This window comes from Ovis canadensis, chromosome X (genome assembly GCF_042477335.2).
Source record: "Ovis canadensis isolate MfBH-ARS-UI-01 breed Bighorn chromosome X, ARS-UI_OviCan_v2, whole genome shotgun sequence".
Lineage (NCBI taxonomy): Eukaryota > Metazoa > Chordata > Mammalia > Artiodactyla > Bovidae > Ovis > Ovis canadensis.
The window spans coordinates 18,594,250-18,619,508 of NC_091727.1; the positions used below are offsets into that span (position 1 = coordinate 18,594,250).

Below are 25,259 nucleotides of genomic sequence, written 5' to 3' on the forward strand. Positions count from 1 at the left end.
CCCAAAAAAGATGTCCTTTTCATTATAGGGGACTGGAATGCAAAAGTAGGAAGTCAAGAAACACCTGAAGTAACAGGTAAATTTGGCCTTGGAGTACAGAATGAAGCAGGGTGAAGCCTAGCAGAGTTTTGCCAAGAGAACGCACTGGTCATAGCAAACACCCTCTTCCAACAACACAAGAGAAGACTCTACACATGGACATCACCAGATGGTCAACACCAAAATCAGATTGATTATATTCTTTGCAGCCAAAGGTGGAGAAGCTCTATACAGTCAACAAAAACAAGACCAAGAGCTGACTGTGGCTCAGATCGTAAACTCCGTATTACCAAATTCAGACTTAAATTGAAGAAAGCAGGGAAAACTGCGAGATCATTCAGGTATGACCTAAATCAAATCCCTTATGATTATACAGTGGAAGTGAGAAATAGATTTAAGGGCCTAGATCTGATAGATAGAGTGCCGGATGAACTATGGAATGAGGTTCGTGACATTGTACAGGAGACAGGGATCAAAACCATCTGTATGGAAAAGAAATGGAAAAAAAGCAAAATGGCTGTCTGGGGAGGCCTTACTAATAGCTGAGAAAAGAACAGAAGCAAAAAGCAAAGGAGAAAAGGAAAGATATAAGAATCTGAATGCAGAGTTCCAAAGAATAGCAAGAAGAGATAAGAAAGCCTTTTTCAGTGATCAATGCAAAGAAATAGAGGAAAACAACAGAATGGGAAAAACTAGAGATCTCTTCAAGAAAATTAGAGATACCAAGGGAACATTTCATGCAAAGATGGGCTCGATAAAGGACAGAAATGGTCTGGACCTAACAGAAGTAGAAGATATTAAGAAGAGGTGGCAAGGATACACAGAAGAACTGTACAAAAAAGATCTTCAAGACCCGGATAATCACGATAGTGTGATCACTCATCTAGAGCCAGACATCCTGGAATGTGAAGTCAAGTGGGCCTTAGAAAGCATCACTGCGAACAAAGCTAGTGGAGGTGATGGAATTCCAGTTGAGCTATTTCAAATCCTGAAAGATGATGCTGTGAAAGTGCTGCACTCAATATGCCAGCAAATGTGGAAAACTCAGCAGTGGCCACAGGACTGGAAAAGGTCAGTTTTCCTTCCAATCCCAACGAAAGGCAATGCCAAAGAATGCTCAAACTACCACACAATTGCACTCATCTCACATGCTAGTAAAGTAATGCTCAAAATTCTCCAAGCCAGGCTTCAGCAATACATGAAGCATGAACTTCCAGATGATCCAGCTGGTTTTAGAAAAGGCAGAGGAACCAGAAATCAAGTTGCCAACATCCACTGGATCATCAAAAAAGCAAGAGAGTTCCAGAAAAACATCTATTTCTGCTTTATTGATTATGCCAAAGCCTTTGAATGTGTGTATCACAATGAACTGTGGAAGATTCTGAGAGAGATGGGAATACCAGACCACCTGACCTGCCTCTTGAGAAATCTGTATGCAGCTCAGGAAGTAAGTTAGAACGGGACATGGAACAACGGATTGGTTCCAAATAGGAAAAGGAGTATGTCAAAGGTGTATAGTGCCACCCTGCTTATTTAACTTATATGCAGAGTACATCATGAGAAACGCTGGACTGGAAGAAACACAAGCTGGAATCAAGATTGCCGGGAGAAATATCAGTAACCTCAGATATGCAGATGACATCACCCTTAAGGTAGAAAGTGAAGAGGAACTAAAAAGCCTCTTGATGAAAGTGAAAGAGGAGAGTGAAAAAGTTGGCTTAAAGCTCAACATTCAGAAAACGAAGATCATGGCATCCGGTCCCATCACTTCATGGGAAATAGATGGGGAAACAGGAAATGGCAACCCACTCCAGTATTCTTGCCTGGAGAATCCCATGGACAGAGGAGCTTGGTGGGCTGCAGTCCATGGGTCGCAAAGAGTCGGACACGACTGAGCGACTTCATTTTCACTTTACTCCTTGGAAGAAAAGTTGTGACCAACCTAGATAGTATATTCAAGAGCAGAGACATTACTTTGCCGACTAAGGTCCGTCTAGTCAAGGCTATGGTTTTCCCAGTAGTCATGTATGGATGTGAGAGTTGGACTGTGAAGAAGGCTGAGCACCGAACAATTGATGCTTTTGAACTGTGGTGTTGGAGAAGGCTCTTGAGAGTCCCTTGGACTGCAGAGAGATCCAACCAGCCCATTCTGAAGGAGATGAGCCCTGGGATTTCTTTGGAAGGAATGATGCTAAAGGTGAAACTCCAGTACTTTGGCCACCTCAGGCGAAGAGTCGACTCATTGAGAAAGACTTTGATGCTGGGAGGGATTGGGGCAGGAGGAGAAGGGGACGACTGAGGATGAGATGGCTGGATGGCATCACTGACTCGATGGACGTGAGTCTGAGTGAATTCCGGGAGTTGGTGATGGACAGGGAGGCCTGGCGTGCTGCGATTCATGGGGTTGCAAAGAGTCAGACACGACTGAGTGACTGAACTGAACTGAACTGAAGTGAACTTTCTAGTGTTTGAGATGAGTGCAGTTGGGCAGTACATTGAACATTCTTTGGCATTGCCTTTCTTTGGGATTGGAATGAAAACTGACCTTTTCCAGTGCTGTGTCCACTGCAGAGGTTTCCAAATTTGCTAGCATATTGAGTGCAGCACTTTGACAGCATCATGTTTTGGATTTGAAATAGCTATTGTCAATGAAATAAAGATGTACAACTTGAAAGTTGTGAGTTAAGTTTTATTTGGGGCAACATGAGAACTGCAGCCCAGGAGGCAGCATCTCAGATAGCTCTCAGAGACTGCTTCAAAGTGGCAGTGGGGAAAAGACAACATATAAAGTTTTGGTGAAGGGAGTTCAATGCCATGAATCCCTCTCTTTACGAAAGATTTCTGTGAGTCATGAGGATCTGACATCACCCTGAAGGGATTTAGTGCTTCTCTAGATATGAGCAGATGCAAGGATGGAGATCATAAAATCAGTTCCTAAAAACATCCAACTATCTGAAGACCTGTCCCACCAGATTCCCTGGAGCACAGAGCCCTCACTCCACCCTGAACTCCCTCAGGGATTGTTGAAGGTCAACAGGTACGGCAGCATGGGGTTCAGTCTGTGTAGATGCAGATGGCAAATGCCTTTGTGTTCAGTCATTGGCAGTGCTCTTGGTAAGTGCCAATTTGTAGTTGACACAGCCCCCTTGTGGTCATAAATCCGACCACACTTTGGGGGGCATTTCATGACCATTTTTTCCCGTGTTGCTGGGAAGGCTCATTCCCAGTTCTGAAGAAGGTTTGTGTGTGTGTATATATATACACACACACATATATATATGAACACATGTTCCTGAGTCACCTCACACCTCATCAAAAAGTCTACAAAAAGGAGAGGGTATGGATAAACACTTGCACTGTTGGTGGGAATGTAAATTGATTCAGTCACTATGGTAGACGGTATGGAGATTCCTTAAAAAACTAGGAATAAACCCACCATATAACCCAGCATTCCCACTGCTAGGCATATACCCTGAGGAAACCAAAACTGAAAAAGACACATGTACCCCAGTGTTCACTGCAGCACTGTTGACAACAGCTAGGACATGGAAGCAACCGAGATGTCCATCGACAGATGAATGGATAAAGAAGTCGTGGTACATGTACACAATGAAATATTACTCAGCCATAAAAAGGAACACATTTGAGTCAGTTCCAATTGCGGTGAATGAACCTAGAGCCTATTATACAGAGTGAAGTAAGTCAGAAAGAGAAAGATAAATATCGTCTACTGATGCATATATACAGAATCTAGAAAGATGGTACCAAAGAATTTATTTGCAGGGCAGCAATGGAGGAACTGGCATAGAGAACAGACTCATGGACACGGGGAGAAGGCAGGAGAGGGTGAGATGTATGGCGAGAGTAACATGGAAACTTACATTACTATATGTAAAATAGATAGCCAAAGGGAATTTGCTGTATATCTCAGGGATCTCAAACAGGGTCTCTGTACCAACCTAGAGGGGTGGGGTGGGGAGGGAGATGAGAGGGAGGTTCAAGAGGGAGGGGACGTATGTATACTTATGCCTGATTCATGCTGAGGTTTGACAGAAAACAACAAATTCTGTAAAGCAATTATCCTTCAATTAAAAAATAAAATTTAATGATAAATGAATAATTTTTTAAAAATCTGTGCTTCAGGATTTGATTAAATTCTTGGAAAGCATTTTCTGCCTCCTGCTGGTTGTGGAAGCCTTTCCCTCACAAAAAGTTGTCAGGATGCTTGAAGAAGTGGTGGGCAAGAGGTCAGGAGAATATGGCGGATGGGGCAAAACTTTTGCACCAACCTAATATCACTATCAGGAATTTCTGATGGAAAGTGATTGGTGTTTGCCCAAGAACAAAACATGGATTTGCCTCAGGGAAGGGGGAAAAGAGTTTTTTTTTCTCTCTTGGGTCTAAAACACATGCACTTTCTCATACACAAAAAAAATCAAAGTAAGGAAAATTAAATGCTTTTTATTAATGAATTTGCCACACAGAGATTTTGGGTGAGTTAGTCAGAGGCAAAAGTGGTTTCAGGTGAATATTTTCTAGTGGGTAAACATACATAGCCATGTGGTGGGATAGAGGTAGGGGCCTTATGCCTATTTTTAGCCCATTATTTCTGCAGCCTCAGCCAGTGCCTGCACAACTGTGTTCAGTGGAAAGTCTCTTTGTGCCGAATCCAAAGCTTCAGAAGAAGCAATTAAATGTTCATGAGACATAAACGTGGAAAAGTGGAAAAAGCAATTTTCTCCTTACAGATAGATCATTTGAATAAAACTTGGTATCAAAGATGACTGAAGAGAAACTTTCCCAATGACGCTGTGGGTGTGAACATTTTCATAGAGATTTTCCCTAGAAACAGTTTTGCACAATAGCTGGCAAACCTGGCCCAGATGTTTCACATCAGTCTTCTGAGATGGTATCTTCACTGAGGTCAGCAGAAACTCTAGCTGAATTTCCTTAAATCCTATACCTCTAAGACCAAGTGCAACTTAGGCCTTAGGAATTTTGTACCACTTTGGCCAATTCTGTGTGGCTGGTAACCTAGCCACTAAAAAACTGCTTTTAAATCATTTCTAGGTAACAATTAGATTAAAATTTGTCCTTTGAAGTCTGCTTCCAGTTGGCATTTTGGATATCACTTAAATTGAATCTCTGCTTCTGTGCTCATATGTTGGGTCACGTGGCCATGGGACCTATTAAAGGTTTTTTTTTAAAAAAAAAAAAAAACAAATTTCTTTTTAATACTGTTAAAACAGTAACACTAAAAGCATGAGACTATGAGTATGCAGTGCCAAGTCAATCCAAATAGAATTCTGATTTAGACTTGATGATGTGTAAGATCCTAACGGTAACTATTATAAACATATGTTCTTTGTCAAGACAAGCTCTCAGCTACAGAATTCTAAAACTCCATCTCCTAAGGTACCAGCAAAGAGGAAAGGGATTTTTAACCCAAGAGCAGAGTAGGAATGGAGTTGCTGGTTACCAGGGGAGGAATCTGAGTCATCACAGCAGGAAGGTTAGAAGAAGGACTTGGTTCTATGGCTTCAGAGAACACTAACTAGTCTAAACTATATTTTTAAAACTTTTTTCCCCCAGTCCTAAAATTCACCCAGGAGACAGAGGCTGGTGTAACTGCAAAGCAGAGAAAATGGATCAGCCTGGAGGGCTGCTCCTAGTCGGAGAGGTCGAATGGCATCTTGCTGATGACCTCCCCATTCTCGTCGACTATGGTGTGGTAGACCCAGCGGCGGTTGCAGCGGCAAGTGGGCCCGCACTTGGTGGAGTTACACTTGGGGCACGGGTAGAAGCAACCCAGGCAGTCTTCATCAAGGCAGTCACACAGGTCAGCCTGATTGAAGGTGAGCCTGCCCTTTTGGTCATACTTGTTGACTTTGCGTTTTACAGGAACAAACACATTCTTCCTTGCCATTTGCCCTTCCTTTATCAGCTGCCTTAATTTAGGGTTGAAGTTGGCTACCTGAGGCCCGGGATTTTGAAATGACAACCGTTTTAACTGCCGCTCCACCCGTTTCATCTGCTTCAGTTCCATCTCACTTGGTTTCTCAGGAGAACTTGGACGTGCAGGTCTCTCTCGCACGGAACTGCTTTTTTCTGCTTGTTCACTCATTTCTGCTCACCTGGGGACACAAACAAAGTCAGCAACCATTTGTGGGAGCTCAGTCAACCATGAGGACGCTGGAGCTGGTAAACGTCATTTCAGAATGGGCCTATGAACTCTTTACTTCAAACCTGGGTTAAGTGGATAGGAGCAAGTTTATCAACACCAACAAATCTTTGGACAAAAGTGCTTTTATCAGATAGTGTTTCCTCCTTGATTTAACCATCTCTTTTTTCTATCAACTGTTTAAATAAGCATTCATGTTGGTCTAGACTAGTACTTCTCAAACATTAATGTGCATATGAATCAGGAAACATCTTGTTAAAAACTAGATTATGATTCAGTTAGGACTGGGGTGGGGCCAGAGAATCTACCTGTCTAATGTATGCCCAGATTATACTGATATTGCTAATTCCAAACCTACTTTGAGTCTCAAGGGCCTAGAGCTAAACCAATAGTGATCAGGGGCCACAATTGCTTGATCAGGGGCAGAAATTGCTTCGCTTTAACAGAAACCCAGTTATTCTTCTTAGGTGAGTGGCCCTAGGATAGAAAAACAGCAGTTTTTATGTAAAGAATCTCTTTCTCTCCACAATCCCCCCCACCACAGCCCCCACACAAGGCAAACTCTTGACTTTTCCTCCAGCGAAATTGGTTTCAACAAAGAAAATATTGTTTGAAGCACTTCAGATCAATAAACATATTCCTTGTTTCTAATGACTGTAGTAAGTAATGGAAATTGGATGGTCATTTATAGCAATTGCCTTTTCTCATTAAAACATCAGCACATTAGCTGTGGTTTCTTTCGTTTGAAGTGGCCTCCAATTCTTCTCAGGAAACACTCTACAAGCTACTTTAAGGTAATTCATCATATTGAATTAGTGACTGGTTTCTAAAAGGCTTTCTAAGGTCAGTACACTCTCAAGGACTTTCAGTGTCATTTCACCTCTCTCCATGTCTCACTGTCTCTGTGTGTCTGTCTCTTCCCTCACCACCCCCCCATCCCTCTGTTTCTCTCCTAATTGGCCCATGTCCTACGGACTCCACAAAGCTTCCCAAACTACTAACAACTTAAAGTAGAGAGGCAGAGGATGCCCACTTCTTTAAGGATGTTCTGCCTAGCTTCCAGAAGCAAACTGGCCAAAAGGAAGAGAGACAGAGGATGGGGCATCAGCTGTGAGAGGATCACCATACTAGAGAAAAATTCCCTTTGCTCTCACTGGAGAGTTTCAGGCAATTCCAGAGGACTGGCCACACTCTGTTTGATACATACTACTAATTTCACACAACAGGTTCCCTTTTAGGTCTTCCTTGGCATTTGAACGATGTAGTGTCTATAGAGAGGGAAAAGCAAATGATTCCCCTGAATCTCTCTCTTGAATTGGATTTATTTGCCAGGATCTTGTTGAGTAAATACCCAGGACAGAAATAATACAGTTTCATAATTTCTATCTAAGTTAGTGCAATGTCTTGGCAGGTCTAGAACATTTAGTTTTTTATTACTCTAATTCTCTGAGTTGTAATTTCATAGTTGACTCCTTACCTTACTTTTTTTAGGGGGAAAAGGGTAGCAGCTACCTTTCTGACACATTACCCTAGGCAGAGGAGCCTCAGGCCTCACACTGCCAGGGATCAAACACTAGGGCTGTCTTCACCACTAACTATCTGACTTTAACTTAAGATGACTTCAGCTGCTTAACCTCAGTTTCCTCATCTGAAAATGGGGATAATAATAGAACCTTCTCTATGGGTATGCCCTAAATTAGGTGCAGTGAGAACTTCAAAGATGATATAAGACCAGGTTTCTGCCCGCAAAGGTTTGGCAATCTCCACTGGAGAGATCAAGTGTCTGCAGCTCACTGCAAGGACAGGGAAAGGTGGTCCAGTTCAGATTCTGAGAACCCTATGGGGGGTGGGGGTGGGGTTCATAATAATCAAACATCAATAGAGGCATCCCTATTTAGAACTAAGCTTTATATCTTCTTTCTGCACCCCCCCCAGTTTAGTGAGGTGCTCAGTCACTCAGTTGTGTCCACCTCTTTGCAACCCCATGGACTACAGCCCTCCAGGCTCCTCGGTCCATTTTCCAGGCAAGAATATTGGAGTGTGTTGCCATTCCCTTCTCCAGAACTAACCTTTTCATCTTAAAGAATTCTGGTTCATCCCCATAATGGTAAAAGAAGTGAGTATGTGAGTGAGTGTGTGTGTGTGTGTGTATGTGTGTGCATGTGCAAATTTACCACCGTAACTCAGGCTAAAGCCACCGTTTTTTTCATTCATTCAGCAAATATTGATCAAGAGTATACCATATATGCTAGGAATTGTGCCCTATTTATTGCAGTCACAATTGCACACACAAGTCCAGAGTCCTTCAAGCAGTGGTCCTTACAGAAATGAATAAATTGGGGTAAAAATCTTTCACTCTTCAATTAAGCAAAATATCTGTATAGGCCAATTTTAAGGCACAGTATTTGTTTTAGAAACAGGCATCAAGACTCTGGTGGAGAAACTCAAAGTTTAGTTATGAATAGCTGTGTACCAACAGAGAATGCGATGGCACCCCACTCCAGTACTCTTGCCTGGCAAATTCCATGGATGGAGGAGCCTGGTAGTCTGCAGTCCATGGGGTCTCTAAGAGTCTGACACGACTGAGCGACTTCACTTTCACTTTTCACTGTCATGCACTGGAGAAGGAAATGGCAACCCACTCCAGTGTTCTTGCCTGAAGAATCCCAGGGACAGGGGAGCCTGGTGAGCTGCCGTCTACGGGGTCACACAGAGTCGGACATGACTGAAGTGAGTTAGCAGCAGTAGTATCAGCAGCTGTGAACCAAACACAAACCTGATTCTCAACTATAGAAAGTAGAATCAGGTTACAATGAGACCTTTTACTGCAGGAGCACTGGATATTGCCAAGTAAAATCACCAGGCAGCTGAACAGATGTGGCCATCTTATGTTCAGCTATAGCACACTCAAGACTTCCCTGGTGGCTCAGACGGTAAAGCGTCTGCCTACAATCTGGGAGACCCGGGTTCAATCCCTGGGTGGGAAAGATCTCCTGAAGAAGGGAGTGGCCACCCACTCCAGTATTCTTGCCTCCCCCGCCCCCCACCCAGAAAAGGGTTCAAGGAAATATTGGGCTTCCCTGGTGGCTCAGAGGTTAAAGCGTCTGCCTGTAATGGAGGAGACAAGGGTTCAGTCCCTGGGGTGGAAAGATCCCCTGGAGAAGGGAATGGCAACCCACTCCAGTACTCTTGCCTGGAGAATCCCATGGACGGAGGAGCCTGGTGGGCTACAGTCCATGGGGTCACAAAGAGTCGGACACGACTGAGCGACTTCACTTTCTATAGCACACTCACACTTTGACATGAAATATGTTTGTGAACCAGAATTGTTAGCTTAAACCCCAGGGTCTCTTAAACCCTTGACCTTTCTCAAAATTGTTGGGAGGATATGTTGAGGCAAACAGTTTAGGGAAATTCAGAATAGAAATAAATGCTCGGTGAATGCATTTGAACCCTTGACATTCCAATCCTGTTGGTCAGGAAAGATCTTGGTATTTTCACAGGGAAGTAATTTTTCTGTTGAAATCACTTTGAAGGTAACCTTATTTTCTTCTTGTCACTCAACAATTTATTTACTTGTCATAAAATAAAGTGAAAAAACTCTGAGCCCAACCACATAAAAGTCTTACATGCATGAGCTTTATCACTATCTTTCTTACCATAGTTCTCTTAGTCCTTAAATTTCATGGTGCTGAAAATATCCTTTTTGTGTTTCTTTTCTGGATTGTTCTCCCTCTGAGCAATGGTTACCAGAATCTTTTAGAATGACATGTATTTGCTAATTGGATTAAAGGCGAGATAATGGAAGACTTTTTTCTCCAACTATCTGGGTGATATTCTTAATATGGAAAACAGATGTTTCAACATCTTTTTGCATCTTTGTGTCCATGATTACTGTTGATGATTTCAGAATATTCCAAATGATTCCAATTCACTTTCCACATAGTTGGAAGCAGGAAGCCATTAAGATGAACCCCTTTCAACTTACATGTCATAATAGGAGGTGAAAGAAAGTAGAAAAGGGAGGGAGGAGTCCATTAGACTTGTTCTTGGTTGATGTTTTTTATACTTCTCTCAGCTCTCAAAACTATCTTTTTCTTTAATTCACTTATTGAAGCAGTTGATGCTTTTTATTATCCCACGCGCATAGATTAAAAATATTAAAATATACTTACTCAGTGGAAGATGAAAGATAATCCTTGTTTAGATGGTTACACTACTTTCACCGAAGACAGTCCTTTTACCTAAAGCACCATAAAAACAGTTTATCATCTATTCATTAGGGGGAAAATGTGTTACATGTAACACACAGATAAAATCTCCTGTCCTTCCCAATAACTGTGTCTCTTAACTTTCATCTTTCATCCAAAAAGTTTATACAACTATTGTAGGCCATTGGTATTTGAGAAAATGGGAGGAAAATGGTTATTACTGAAATAGACTTCATGAAAAATAGTTTCAAATGTTCAAATTATGTTTAAAAAGAAAAAAGTGAAGGGGGCAAAAGAAATCTTATTCTAGTAGTACCCTGGCTGAAAGTTTCAACAAATTTAGTCTTTTAAAAAAACCTTCAGTAACAGTAATAATGAAAGAGATCCTTTTCATTTAACAGTGAGAATGACTAATTTGCCATTAGAAAAACTTCACATTTTCCATAACTGATACTGGGAATCAAAGATGTTTGGGAACATTGTCTATATTTGAGGTTATACAAAAGCCTTGATGTATACACAAGTGGAGATTCTTGGGTCCTGCACCCAGAAATTCCAATTCATTACTTCTGGGGGGTTGCCTGTGACTCTGCATTTTTAACAAACAGCCCTGGTGATTCTGTATTGGTGGTTCAGGGACCACACGTGGAGAAGGGTGGCTGTGTAACTCTCCTGAGATTGTTACAGAGCCCAGCTCTGCCTGCAATCCTCTGCTCCCACAGCTGTTGCTAAATATCCTTCAACAAAGATCTTTAGGGAGATGACTTTCATACAGTGATATCTTAAGATGCATTCGGAGTGATCCTCAGTTATGACAGTTAAACACCTTTGATTAATTCACTATACTCTAACTGAAATTAGTGAATATACGAAGGTGTACCTGGGAAGTGTCTACAACCACACTACATATTTGGCCAGAACCCTCTGGTTAAATAGAGGTGGGGCTGCCTATTCACCTAGGTTTGAAATACAAGTGCAATATTAGAATTCCAATGAAGGACTCTTAGCCTACCACCATTATATACTGGGGTCTTCCCTGGTGGCTCAGAGGTTAAAGCGTCTGCCTGTAATGCAGGAGACCCGAGTTCGATCCCTGGGCTGGAAGATCCCCTGGAGAAGGAAACGGCAACTCACTCCAGTACTCTTGCCTGGAGAATCTCATGGACGCAGGAGCCTGGTAGGCTACAGTTCACGGGGTCACAAAGAGTTGGACGTGACTGAGCCACTTCACTTTATTATATACAGGAGAAGAGATGATGTCATTTGGAGCAAATCATAAGAGACAGCGCCCATACATTAAACAGTTGTTGAAAGGGTAAAGAGAAGGGGTTGAATTTAGACAAAGATCTGGTTATTGTGACAACTGGTGTATAGTATAGTCTGTTTTGCTGAATTTCACCAGCTCTTGCTTCTGTTTATCTTTCTAAATAAAATTAGATGTGTTCCAGCAAGCAGAATTTAAGAAGGCTTCTGGTGAATTCTAGAGTGTCTCTGAGTAGTGTGTCCCTCATCACAAATACCTGGAGTGGGGGAGGATCCAGAAAGCTGCCACGCCCACGGAACTGCTTTTCTCTGCCTGCAAAGAGTGCTGGACCAGCTCTACAAAGGAGGCCAGACAAGCCCTTCCAAATGAGGCACAAGGTAGAGTTCCTACAGGATCCAATTATTTATTTCTTCCCGCCTTACCCACCCTTCCTTTCTCCTCTGTTGACACCCTGCAGAAGGGAAGTGTGGAAGAATGTATTATTTGTTCATACTGTTTCCTTCTATTCTCTGTATTGTGCCATAGTTTCACTAGGTAGATTATACTTCTCCATCCCATTGACCTTGAAATTCACCATATGACTTGCTCGGGCTAAGGGAAAATGGGCACAAGTGACCATTAATGGGTTCTGCACTGAGATATTAAAGGGCATTGCAAAATTCTGCCAAGTTCTTCCTGTATTTCTGTCATCTGCCATGAGAACTGCATACCCCAGGAAGCTGCCGACTGCAAAATGAGACACATATGAACAGACCTCAGTCTGATTCACAGCCTTAAGCAGAGCTGCCATAAGTGACCCACAGACACATGAGTAAGGACATCAATGGTATCGTAGTCAACCACTAAGATTTAGGGGTGGGGTGTTTGCTATGCAGCAGCATCATAGCCTTAGCCAAATAGCACACCAGGGTGACTGCCATTTACTTGGGACTCACTCCTTGCCAAGCACCACTAACATAACCTCGTTTAATCTACAAAATTTCCTCCTGAGATCTGCTAATGCTTCGCTTCCATCTTTCAAGAAACATCTGCTCAGAGAAGGCAAGGACTCATAGCTAACAAGTGGCTGAGCCAGAAACTCAAATTCACATGTACCCACGTTCAAATATTGCATTGGCCAAAAAGTTCATTTGAGTTTCTTGGGACGTTTCATGGAAAAACCAGAATGAACTTTTTGGCCCACCCAATACAATGATTGTTCCATGGCTTTTTCCTATTTTTCCTGCAGTTGAAACCACAGGTGATAGCAACAACAACCACATAAAACACAATTTCACTCTTTTATGAAGGGCACTTTCCTGGGTCTCTTTTCAATCCAATTACTAATTGGGATATTTAAGTTCTGTTTAGTTCTGCTCTAGATTGAATCCTAGCCCATGAGATTTGAAATGGTAAGTCTTCAGTTTGGAAAGTATTGTGCTTTAGAAACCACAGGAAGGCTTAAAAGAGACTGGAATTTTCTGAAGTTGTAGGTAGGAGAGAAATTGTACCAGATAAAAACCAGTTGAGACAGTGTTTTGAGCTTTTCTTGACTAAACCAGACAGACTCCACAGAAACTACTCAGGATCCTCTCTGTGACCCCACTGCAAGAGACAACCATTCAGAAAGCAACGCCAGTATTGTTCCAGTGACACTCAGAAGGAAATATTGCTCATCTCTGGCTGCCTGTTAGAATCAATTGGAGAACTTGAGGGGGAAAAAAAAATCTGGGTCCTGCTGACAAACAATCGACATTTCTGGGTAAGAAGCTGAGCATGTTTTTTTGTTTGTTTGTTTGTTTGTTTGGTGGGGGGAATGTGAATTTTTTAAAGTTCCCCAGGTAATTCTATTTTCTTTGACCACACTGAGTAGTGTGCGGGATACTAGTTCCCAGATCAGGGACCAAACCCTGGTCACTCCCCCAACCCCGTCTGCAGTGGAAGCATAGAGTCCCAACCATTGGACCACCAGGGAAGCCCCCCAGGTGACTCTAATAGGCAGCCAAATTTGCGACCCACTAAGCTACAGTGGTGGCTAAGATGGCAAGAATCCACCTGCTAATGCAGCAGATGTGGGTTCCATCCCTGGGTGTGGAAGGTCCCTTGGAGGAGGGCATGGCAACCCACTCCAGTATTCTTGCCTGGAGAATCCCATGGACAGAGGAGCCTGGTGGGCTACAGTCCATGGGGTCGCAAAGAGTTGGACACAACTGAGCAGCTAAACACAGTGCAAGCTCTAATAGAAGATGGGCTTCCCTGGTGGCTCAGTGGTAAAGAATCCACCTGCTAATGCAGGAAATGTGGGTTCCATCCCTGGGTGCGGAAGATCCCCTGGAGGAGGGCATGGCAGCCCACTCCAGTATTCTTGCCTGGAGAATCCCATGGACAGAGGACCCTGGTGGGCTACAGTCCACCGGGTTGCAAAGAGACACGATGGAGAGACCCAACAACAACAACAAAAGCTAGAAGATGGAGACAAAAAATGTATTTGCTGATTTGCTGATACTTAACATTAAAACCCAATTCTAGTCAGTGACTCACTCATGGAGACTGGAGTGTCAGCTGTGCATGTCTTTGAACTTCCTACCTACTCTCCGATCATCATTCTTTACCATTTCTCTTTCCTCCGTGGAATATGTACTGAATCTATAGTTATTTACTGAAATCCACATCTATGTTAATTCCTAAAGTGGTGTTTGCCAAGGGCTAGACTATAAAAGTTTATAGAGTTTGTAAAGAATTCACTAAAACTGTTATCTGCTAGCTTAAAGAGGAGAGATGTCAGTGGCTTCATTAGCCAAATAAATAAAGCCCAGACTGTCATTTATAGTGATTGTATACATGGTTCATACTCTCCTATGAATATTCTGGAGCACTGGTTCTAGTTTAATTTGCACATACAAGTTCCCAAGGATTATCTGTGACTGGCATAGCCCGAGATTGAGACATGTATGCTATCTTGCTCCTGCATACAGAGACCCCTTGTGGCACTTAGCTGACTGCCTCCCAGGATATGTGAGAAACTTTCTATTTCTTTTACAGTAAGATACACAGCTCTCTTACTGCACTGGTGGCAACTGATTTTTTTCGACGCATTTGAATGAAAATAATATCTAAGATTTATGGAGTATTGTCTATGTGCCAGGCACTATGCTTAGTGTTCTACACGCATTAACTCATTTAATCCTTAACTCTATGAGGTAGATGATCTAGTTATTGTCCTCATTTTAGAGAAGAAAAAAACTGAGGCACAGAAAAATTAAGTAAGCTGTCTAAGGTCACACACCTATTAAAGGATAAAGCTGGAATTTGAACCCAGAAAGTCTAGTTCCAGAATCTGGATTTTGAGCCACTAGAAATACCACATCCTTTAGTAGGTAGTGGACTGATCTGAGTACCTTTTAGGAGAGGCTGTAGAGAAACCAGTGGTCTCCTCACTGCTAGTGGAAGTGCAAACTGGTACAACCACAAAGAAATGGTTTGATAACAGTTGATACCTACTAAAGCTGAACACCTGCTTACCCTATGACCCAGTAATTCCTGGGTACATATCCCAAAACAGTGCATACTTGTGTTGATAAAGGACATGAATTTGGGTGTTCGTAACAGCACTGAACTGGAAACTACCCAAAGGTCCATCAACAGTAAAGCGGACAAACACATTCTAGTGTATTTATTGGAGAAGGCAATGTCACCCCACTCCAGTACTCTTGCCTGGAAAGTCCCATGGACGGAGGAGCCTGGTAGGCTGCAGTCCATGGGGTCGCGAAGAGTCAGAACCACTGAGCGACTTCACTTTCACTTTTCACCTTCATGCATTGGAGAAAGAAATGATAACCCACTCCAGTGTTCTTGCCTGGAGAATCCCAGGGACGGGGGAACCTGGTGGGCTGCCATCTATGGGGTCACACAGAGTCGGACACGACTGAAGCGACTTAGCGGCAGCAGTGTATTTATACCGCTGTGCAGCAATGAGGAGAAAAAATGTACCACTACACAGAGTAATAAGGAAGGCTCTCACAAACATAATGCTGACTGAGAGAAGTCAGGAAAAAGAGTACAGGCTATATGTTTCTATTTATATAAAGTACAGAGGCAGGCAAAAGGCATCTCTGCTATTAGGGGTGAGGCTATTGGTTACCTGAAGGGGGAGAAGCTATGTCTGGAAGGAGTATTTGGGGAGGGGGCTTCTGGGGTTGTGGGTAAAGATGTATTTACTTATTTGTGCTATGTGGCTTGTGGGATCTAGTTCCCAGACCAGGGATTGAAACCATGCCCCCTGCAGTAGAAACACGGAATCCTAACCACTGGACTGCTAGGGAAATCCCAAGTCCTCTTTATTGATCTGGTTATTGGCCAAAGCATGTTTAGAGTTCTGAAAGTTCAGTGACCTTTACATTTAGGTCACATGCACTTTTCTGTATGTACACTATCTATCAATAAAAAGTTTGCAAGGGTACTACCTGTGATCCAATATTACCTAGAGATAGGAGATTTCATTAAATATTTGCAAATAAACAATGCATATGTGAGGAAAGTAGTCATTCCAGGCAATCAAAGAGTAAGTTTCTGCTATCTCCAGTTCTTCCCCCACTTTCCTGCATTTATCGCAAATGCCACCCTGATGATTTAATATGAGAAAATGATCAATTGGGTAAGGTATATGGAACGGGTTCAGTGTGCTTGCCTCCAGACAGGAGTTCAAAGGCAGGGTTTACTAATGAGAGTTGTATTAAGGTACGGTTGGTAGGAGGTATCAAAACAAAGGGTCCCAGGCTCACTCCCTGTGCATCTCCTGGAGCACTCACGAGGGTGTGGAAATAGCTTGCTTTTGTAGACATCTTCAAGAATGAGGAAACTGAGGTCTCTGGTAAGAAGTGACTGACTCCACATGACACTCTGCCTAAGGGCAATCCCCTCTGAGGAGAGAGTCACTGGAAGCGGGTGGACCAGCTCACAGTAGGAATTCTCACTACTCCTGCTCACCTGTGTAAGCCACCCCTTTATATTTGAGGGGTAGAGCCCAATCCACCATGTCCTGTTTATCCCACTTCTGCCCTGGACAGAAAGACTTCATTAACTGTCACAAAGGCAATGCTTTACCAGTGAGAGCACTAACTTTTGTTTGCCTAAAAAGTATGCCTACAAAAACCTTTCATCACTATAGATGCTGTCAGCCAAGTTCTTTCTGGTAAGTTCTACAGGGAAGAACTTTTGATTCTAGATTAAAAATTATAATCAAAACAGCCACAAAAGTCACCTCTATTATCAGGCAAGACATGAACCTGGCCATCTTACCGGGCTTTCTTTTTCTTCCTCTGTGCACTGCACAGAATTATGGATAATTAAATATAACATAACTTTGGCAAATACTTTTCTTAGAATTCTCCTGATTATTCTCAGGGGGAAAGTCGTATATAAAGATACTAGGTTGACTTAACTACTAAGTTTACTCATCAATCATTTAGTGAATTTGCTCCAGGTCTTATTTCCAGTTGCATTTTAAATTTCAATCTATTTTCAGAATCAGATTTATTCCCCCCTCCCTCTCCTCATCACCTCTCCCACCACAGAAGCCATGCTGGGATTACCCTTAGCCCCACTAAGCCCTTGTGGGAAAGAAAGACTTCCAGTGAGAAGTGATGAGGGAGGGAGGGAAGGGGAGAGGTGTCGGACTCTTTGCGACCCCATGGACTGTAGCCCACCAGGCTCCTCTGCCTATGAAATTTCCCAGGCAAGAATACTGGAGTGGGTTACCATTTCCTTCTCCAGGAGATCTGTACAAGTCAGGGATTGAACCTGTGTCTCTTGCATCTCCTGCATTGGCAGGCAGATTCTTTACCACTGAGCCACAAGGGAAGCCCGTCCTGGCATTACCTGAGTTGATGTAAGGTCCCTTTCATCTGGGAGGCAAAAGAGGAAAGATCTCTGGATAGAGGGGTGATGGAAGACAAATTCTTAACCTGGTGTCTGCCCTGTGCCTGATCTGATGAGAGTTCTGGGGCCCCCTAGAGGGAGAGGTCAGTGCCTAATGGCTGAAGGTGCTCTGTTCATCAGAGGTTCTGACATGTTGGGCCCAAGAAAGGGTTATGTGATTATTGTGCAGAGGAGATAAAACATGAAAAGAAAATTACTCAAGATACAAAAGGGCGAGAAGGGTTATACTCTCCAGACCTACTCTTCCTGAGACCATCACACAGCACTAGGGCTATAGGATCTTAAAGCAAGCACTGGAGAACAGCAAATCATAGAAGAGAAACAGAAATAGGTGCCTACCTGGCAACCACGAAGTACCAATAGGTACGTGACAACAAACACAGCTCAGAAGAGCATGGGCAAGCGTTTTCCTAACTACCTGGAAGATACTTGCCCTGTGAAGTCCCAGGGCCATCGAGGAATTTCTAGTGGCAGTTGGAAGATCAAGCCACTCAAAATGGCTGTGTTCTTGCTCTCTGTCTCTCCCCTGTCCGACTAGCGCCTACTTCACCTACACCCTACTCGCAGGACTAACCTCCCCACCTCCTTGCCCCACGGCCCCGCTAACTATAGCTTACCAAACGGCTGTTGAGGAGTCTGCCCCTCAACTGGTTTCGGCGATCAGCTGTTTCTGCGCAACGGTCGGGTTGGGTGCCCACAAGTATGGGTTCTTATGTGCGCATGCGTGCGTGGTGCGAGCGCGCTTGTGTGCGTCTGTGGTGTGCACATGCGTGCTTGTGTGGGCGTCCGTGTGCATGTGTGGATGCCCGAGTGGGTGCATGGGTGCGTGTCTACGTATGTGCTTGCGTGCGTGTGTGCGTGTGTGGGTGCATGTGCGGGTGCGTGGCTGCATGCGTGAGTGTATGGCTGCATGCTTGGGCGCCTGCGTGTGTAAGCAGGTGCCTGAGTGCATGCGTGCATGGGCGCCTGTGTGTGTGGGTGCCTGCATGCTTGCACGCGTGTGTGTTCAGCCATGTCTCGGTCTTTAACTGTAGCCTGCCAGGCATTCTCCAGCCGAGCATAGCCATTTCCTTCTCCATGGCATCTGCCTGGCAGGGATCACCCGAGGTCAATTCCCATATAATTGGTAATCCTGGCTTCCCCCAGCAGTGAAACCTGCCAACGTGTCCATCCTGCCTGGTTGCTCCTGCATTGCACGCCATGGGATGTTGTTCCAGGACCTTGCTTGAGCCAGGCATCTTCCATCGGGTAAACCATGATGTCTTCGTCTGTGTCGCTGACTTAGGGCCCTTTCTTTGGTCGTGAAACTGGGCAAGTGAGGCCTTGCTGGCCTGTGGGATGCAACAGAATAGTGGTCTTGGGCTAGGAATCCTGAATTTGGGCATTAATGTGTGTATTTTAAAATTTTTATTTAGTTTTTGGTTGTGCTGGATTTTTGTTGCTGCTCGGGGGCTTTCTCTAGTTGGGGAGATCTGGGGCTTCTCACTGCAGTGGCTTCTCTTGTGGAGCACTGGCTCTGGGGCCCGTGGGCTGGGTAGTTGTGGTGCACCGGCTTAGTTGTTTCAGGGCATACAGACAGGGAGGGATTGAACCAGTGTACCTGCATTGGCAGATGGATTCTTTTCCAGTACGTCACCTGGGAAGTCCAGTTTGGGCGTAAAAATGTGACATCATTCATACCCAAACTGCTAAGATCTGGGAAGATTTTAATTATTCCACAGTAGGGTGTGTTGCCCCATCTCCTTGGAAAAGATTATACAGATGGTGTTTTGTCAAACTACTTCCATTTAGGTGCTCTGTGGAAAGAATATTCAATAATCAAAGTAGTTTGAGAATACTGGATGAAATAACATTAAAAAGATGCCTTTACTGAAAAACTCATGTCATTAATGTGCTAATGGGCAGTGAATCTTTGTGTCAATCAGGATATGCTAAGTTATGCTGCAACAAAAATTGACTCTACAATTTCAGTGGCGTATATCAACAAAGGTTTAATTCACTAGTCCTGCCACACATCATCTTCTCTTTGGGACCTCGGCTGAAGCAATAGGCGATTTATCATTTGTTAGAATTCAAGAAAAGTTTATCTTTATTTTTACAGAGAATAAAGTCCACAGGTCTTATGATTTTCTGTGTAGAAGTGCAGGGAAGTTAATGCCCGTGGGACAAACTTTGATCAGTGTAGAGACAGGAGACAGCAGAGAGTCAGCAGCTAAGTTCCCTATGCGTTCCCTCTCTGATGGGCTGTACTGGGGCATAGTTCTTTCAGCTTGGTACCTGGTGGACACACCTGAGAGAATCAGGTGTTTCTCTCATGGAGTTTGATGGAAAGTTTGTTGGGAAGCAGTGACCAGTATCACAGGACATCCTCTTATATTTGAATATTGATTCATTTATTTGGCTGCTTGGAGTCTTCGTTGTGGCACGTGGGATCTTTAGTTGTGGCGTGTGAACTCTTCTTTGTGGCATGTAGGATCTAGTTCCCAGACCAGGGACTGAACCCAGGCCCCCTGCTTTGGGAGTGTGGAGTCTTAGCCACTGGAGCACCAGGGAAGTCCCTCACCTTGTATTTGAATGTCTCTCTTTTCTCCTCACTTTAGCTGCCATGGATTATACCTCCCATGAAAGCTGTTGCATTTAAACCTTTCTTCAGGCTCTGTTTTCCAGGGAACCCAGGCTAACACAGTGTGGGAAAATATCAGGGCTTTCTGGTCTCATAGACCAGTGGAATTGTGATATGTTAGGCCTCCTTGGTATTTCTCCATCTCACAAAGTACACCCTCAGCTTTGCACATACTGTTTCTCTATATGGAACATTCTTCTTTCAGACATACGCATGGTTTATTCCCTCACCTCCTTCAGGTCGTTGCCCAAATATTGCCTACTTACTGAGACCATCCCTGCTCTCCTGTTTAAATTTGCACACATATACTGCACTGTATTCCTTCACCTCCCCCCCCCATTTACTTTGTTTATTGTTATCTCCATAGTATATCTCATCATTCCTGGTAAGCTCCATGTGAGAGGAAAAACATTCAGTAAGTATTTGTGGGGCAGCTGGATGGATGGATGGATGATGGATGAATGGATGGATAGAGTGATGAAGAATAGATGAACAGACGGAACAGTCGGTGATAAGGAGCTGTTCTTTTTCATGGTTCAGGATCTCTGTAAATATGGTATAAAATAACTGCAAATGAATTTCAGTTTCAGGATTCATGGGCAGTTCAGAAAAGAACTCTTGAATCAAACTGTGCTGAATGTTTTCTTCAGTTACTCCCATCAATGGTTGAGCTAATCAATTTTGGAAGGCATCCTAGTATGCCTCCCAAACAGTCTCATTAGGCTTTTGAAACTATTCATGTCAGAACATCGCACTTTTATCCCTTCCTTTTTCATCGTTAATTAATGGATTAAAAGTCCACTATAGCAGTGTTAAAATCCAGCCCAGGAAGAAGGTGGTCCTGACTGCTGGCTACCTGCATCTCATTCCATCTGATGCTGCTGAGGCCTGCCCATCAGTGTGCATTTGAGGGAGACAACAAAAACCCACTGATAAGATGGCTGGAGAGCTTGCTAAGTTTAGAGGCATCCATTAAAGGACTCTCCTTTTTAGCAAAATGGAAGTTTGTTCTTTAAAATTTTGTTTTGATTTATTAATTTATGTAGAGATAAAAGAATGCTTGGATGTTTAAGCCTGATCAGCTTGGGTTCACAACATCATTCTACCTATATTGAGATGAAGAAAGGCCGTCTGTTTGGAAGAGAATTGACTCGCTTTTGAGTACCTTGTAAAGTGGCAAATGATGAACCATTTTAAGTGGGTTGCTTTAGTTATGTCTACAGTTTGTTTAGTATTTTAACTATTTCTAAGGCACGACGTACTGTTGGGAAATGAGTATAAACCCGAGTTTGGGTGGTATCTGGATGTTTGTAGCCCTTCTTTAGCACCTATAATTCTACCCATAAGAGCTTCTACTTAGTGCTTATGTTGATCCAGGAATCACATTCAATGCTTCCAGTATGCTGTTTTTCCTTCACAACAATCTTAGGAGTGAAATATTACTATATCCCCATTTTAAAGCTCAGGAAACTGCCATTTAATGGGGCTAAGAACCTGCCCAGGGTCTTACAGCCATTAAGGATCACAGGCATGGCTTTAGCATGTGTGTTGTTCAGTTGCCCTGTCATATCCCACTCTTTGTGACCCCCATGGACTGCAGCACGCCAGGCCTCCCTGTCCCTCACCATCTTCCGGAGTTTGCCCAAGTTCATGTTCATTGCATCAGTGATGCCGTTCAGCCATCTCATCCTCTGACACCCTCTTCTCCTGCCCTCGATATTTGCCAGCATCAGGGACTTTTCCAATATGTTGTCTGTTTGCCAATACTGGAGCTTCAGCTTCAGCATCAATCCTTCCAGTGAATATTCAGGCTTAATCTCCCTTAAGATTGACTGCTTTGACCCCTCACTGTCCAATGCATGAAAGTGAAAAGTGAAAGTGAAGTCGCTCAGTCGTGTCCGACTCTTAGCAACCCCATGGACTATAGCCTACCAGGCTCCTCCGTCCATGGGGCTTTCCAGGCAAGAGTACTGGAGTGGGTGCCATTGCCTTCTCCTCTATACTCCAGCACATGTTGGCAATTTGATCTCTAGTTCCTCTTCTTTTTGTAAACCCATCTTGGACATCTGGAAGTTCTTGATTCACCTAATTCTGAAGCCTAGCATGCAAGATTTTAAGCATGACCTTACTAGCGTGGGAAATGAGTGCAATTGTCTGATGGTTAGAACATTCTCTAGTACCACCTTTCTTGGGAATTGGGTTGAGGATTGACCTTTTCCAGTCCTGTGGCCACTGCTGGGTCTTCCAGATTTGTTGGCATAATGAACGCAACATTTTAATGGCATCCTCCTTTAGAGATCTGAATAGTTCTGTTGGAATTCCATCGCATCCACTAGCTTTATTAACAGCAGTGCTTCTTAAGGCCCACTTGGCTTCACACTCCAGAACATCTGGGTTTGGATGACTAACCACACCATTGTAGTGATCCGGTTCATTAAGATCTTTTTTATACAGTTCTTCCGTGTATTCTTTCCATCTCTTCTTGATCTCTTCAGCATCTACTAGGTCTCTACCATTTTGATCCTTTATTGTGCCCATCTTTGGGTGGACTCCATGCTTGCAGACTCCTGAATCCAAGCGCTGGGGTTTGAAGAAAAAAGGAAAAGGCTATATAAAAAGTGTTGAGTTCTAAACTCTCAAGTGATAAAATGTAGATGATTCAATACTACTGACATATTTCTAACCCTGGTAGAATCCACCTTGTTCAGGAGGAGGGACACACACATGCACACACACACACACACTCACACACAGATACACTTTTATTTATATGCACATACACATTCACACACACCAGCCCTTGGCCATTCACACCAGGGCAATTAGCAGACACTCATATTCTGGGAGCCTTCAGGCTCAGAGCCAAGTTAAAAGACAGACCAAGTGCATAACTGCTCTGAGCACCAATCTATAAAGGTAATACCATTTCCAATGGAAATCAGAAATATGGTACCATTTAACTCAGATCTCCATGTGTGACTCCTTCTATAACCATCAAAATGCAAATCAGTCCTGCTTTAGCGCAGTAGACAGTAGAATGACAAAAACTATCCTGGCGCCAGTTCTACTCCCTCAGTAAGAAACTGTTGCATTAAGATTGCAAGGACACCATCAGAAGCACATATCTAATTCTTAGTTTGCTTCAGAGGCAACCATCAGTCTGCTTTCTGTCTCTATGGATTTGCCTGTTTTGGATATTTCATATAAATGGAATCATACAATATGTGACCTTTTTGTGTTTGGCTTCTCAGTGTAATATGCCTGGGCTTCATCCCCAAGGTAGTGTGTATCACTACTTTAACCACAGACACTTTTAACTCACTTGACATCCTCCTGTTCCCACTTCACCCTACAAACACACTGGATAGGAGCTTGTGGTCTTGAAACTGAGCCAGACTCTGTGGGGCCTTCCTGGCAACATACCCTCCATGTCTCCTACCTCTTGTTTATAAAAAGGATTTAGCCTCTTAGACCTTCCCCACGTTCCAAAGAGTATATTTAATCAGCGAAGTGAGAAAATGCAGAAACAACAACAATAGCAGTCAAGCAAGACAAAATTACAGCAGTTTAACCATAAAATGAAATCAAAGACCTTTAGTTCCTCCTTAAGGGTTATAGATAATATCCTGAGCCATACCTTGAATTGTTTCTGAGGATACTAAAACCATACCAAGGGTCAGAAAGTAACTGCATGCTGACCACAAGCATGTAGACCCCAGACTGGCTGGAACCAGAAGGTTGATGATGTTAACTTCCAATATACCACCCAGTTACCTCACCACAACCAATTAGAAGAATGTCCACGAGCTGATCATGCACCCTACAACCTTCAAACCTAATAATGTTGCTTTTAAAAACCCTTGCCTGAAAGCCATCAGTGGGTTCAGGTCTTTTGAGCATGAGCTACCCATTCTCCTTGCTTGGCCCTGCAATAAACACTGTCCTTTCCGTCACCCAACCCCATGTCAGTAGGTTGATTTTGCTGCACGTCAGGCAAGCAAACCCAAGTTTGGCTCAGTAACCATCTCTTCAGTCCTCTCCCACAGTTTTGTTCTTCTTTTTTTTAAATCAAGTGCCTCTTTGGGGAAAGGGTGGCTGTTTATTCAAGTATATGTGTGTCGTATCCCATAGACTTATTTAATAGTTTAAATGGACATAAGAAGAAAATACCCAAAGATAATCACGCTAAATAGCTATATCACTCTGGATATGTCACTTAATCTCTCTTACACTTAGTTTCTTCACAACGAGACTGGATCCAAGCCCTAAGAGTCATTGTAATGAAAATTGTATGATTCTTTTCCCCAGACATTCTGGCTTATTTGTTCCTTCATCTGTTACTCCGGAGAGCTACTTTTTCTCTGTGGTATATTAGAGTAAAACTGATACTGATGAACCACTGGGTGTGTGATCCTGGAGGTTATAAACCATAGCTTGGATGAGTTTACAATTCAACTGGGGCTGTGAAATAGATGAGCATGTGACAACAGGGATATTTATAGCCAGAGGACAAATCTTGTTAAGAGGGATTAAATATTCATTGTTGAGCAACATACGTACCCTGTAGAGAACCTGGTAGAAGTGCCAACAAGAAATATCAGTCTGCCCTCGTCTTCACGTGTCACTGCCCTCTTTGATTTGACCAGTCATCTATGGGCCAAATGGCTACAGAATGCTTCTGGAAAGCAAGAGGCATTTTAAAATTAAAGTTTACCTAGCAGGTACACCAGACAGAACATTCTCTCTTGAATTTTAGTGCTCAATTTGTTTTTATTTGTTCTAAACTTTTATTATAAGACTTCAAACACACAGCAAAATTGAAAGAATTTTACCATAAACCCCTATATACCTACCTCCTAGGATCTACTGTCAACATTTTACTGTACTTGTTTTATTATATATTTATCCATCGTTCTATCCATTCATTGATCCATCTTTTTTTTTAAAGGATTTTGAAGTAAATTACAGATGTCCTTATGCATGCCATTAGAATTTTAGGCTTTGTTTATCAGTTTTTCTGTTGAT

At 43.1% G+C, this 25,259-nt stretch overlaps 1 long non-coding RNA gene and 1 pseudogene across 1 annotated transcript in view; one reads left to right on the forward strand and one right to left on the reverse strand.

Annotated features, from left to right (window-relative positions):
• LOC138929866 (uncharacterized) overlaps window positions 1-25,259 on the forward strand; it is a 70,025-nt gene that overhangs the window by 31,919 nt on the left and 12,847 nt on the right. The window contains exons 3-4 of the long non-coding RNA XR_011446068.1: window positions 11,869-12,072; window positions 13,237-13,436. This is a non-coding gene — a long non-coding RNA (uncharacterized lncRNA). The remainder of the gene's footprint in view (window positions 1-11,868; window positions 12,073-13,236; window positions 13,437-25,259) is intronic.
• On the reverse strand, window positions 5,708-6,163 carry LOC138929865 (ARL14 effector protein-like pseudogene; annotated as a pseudogene).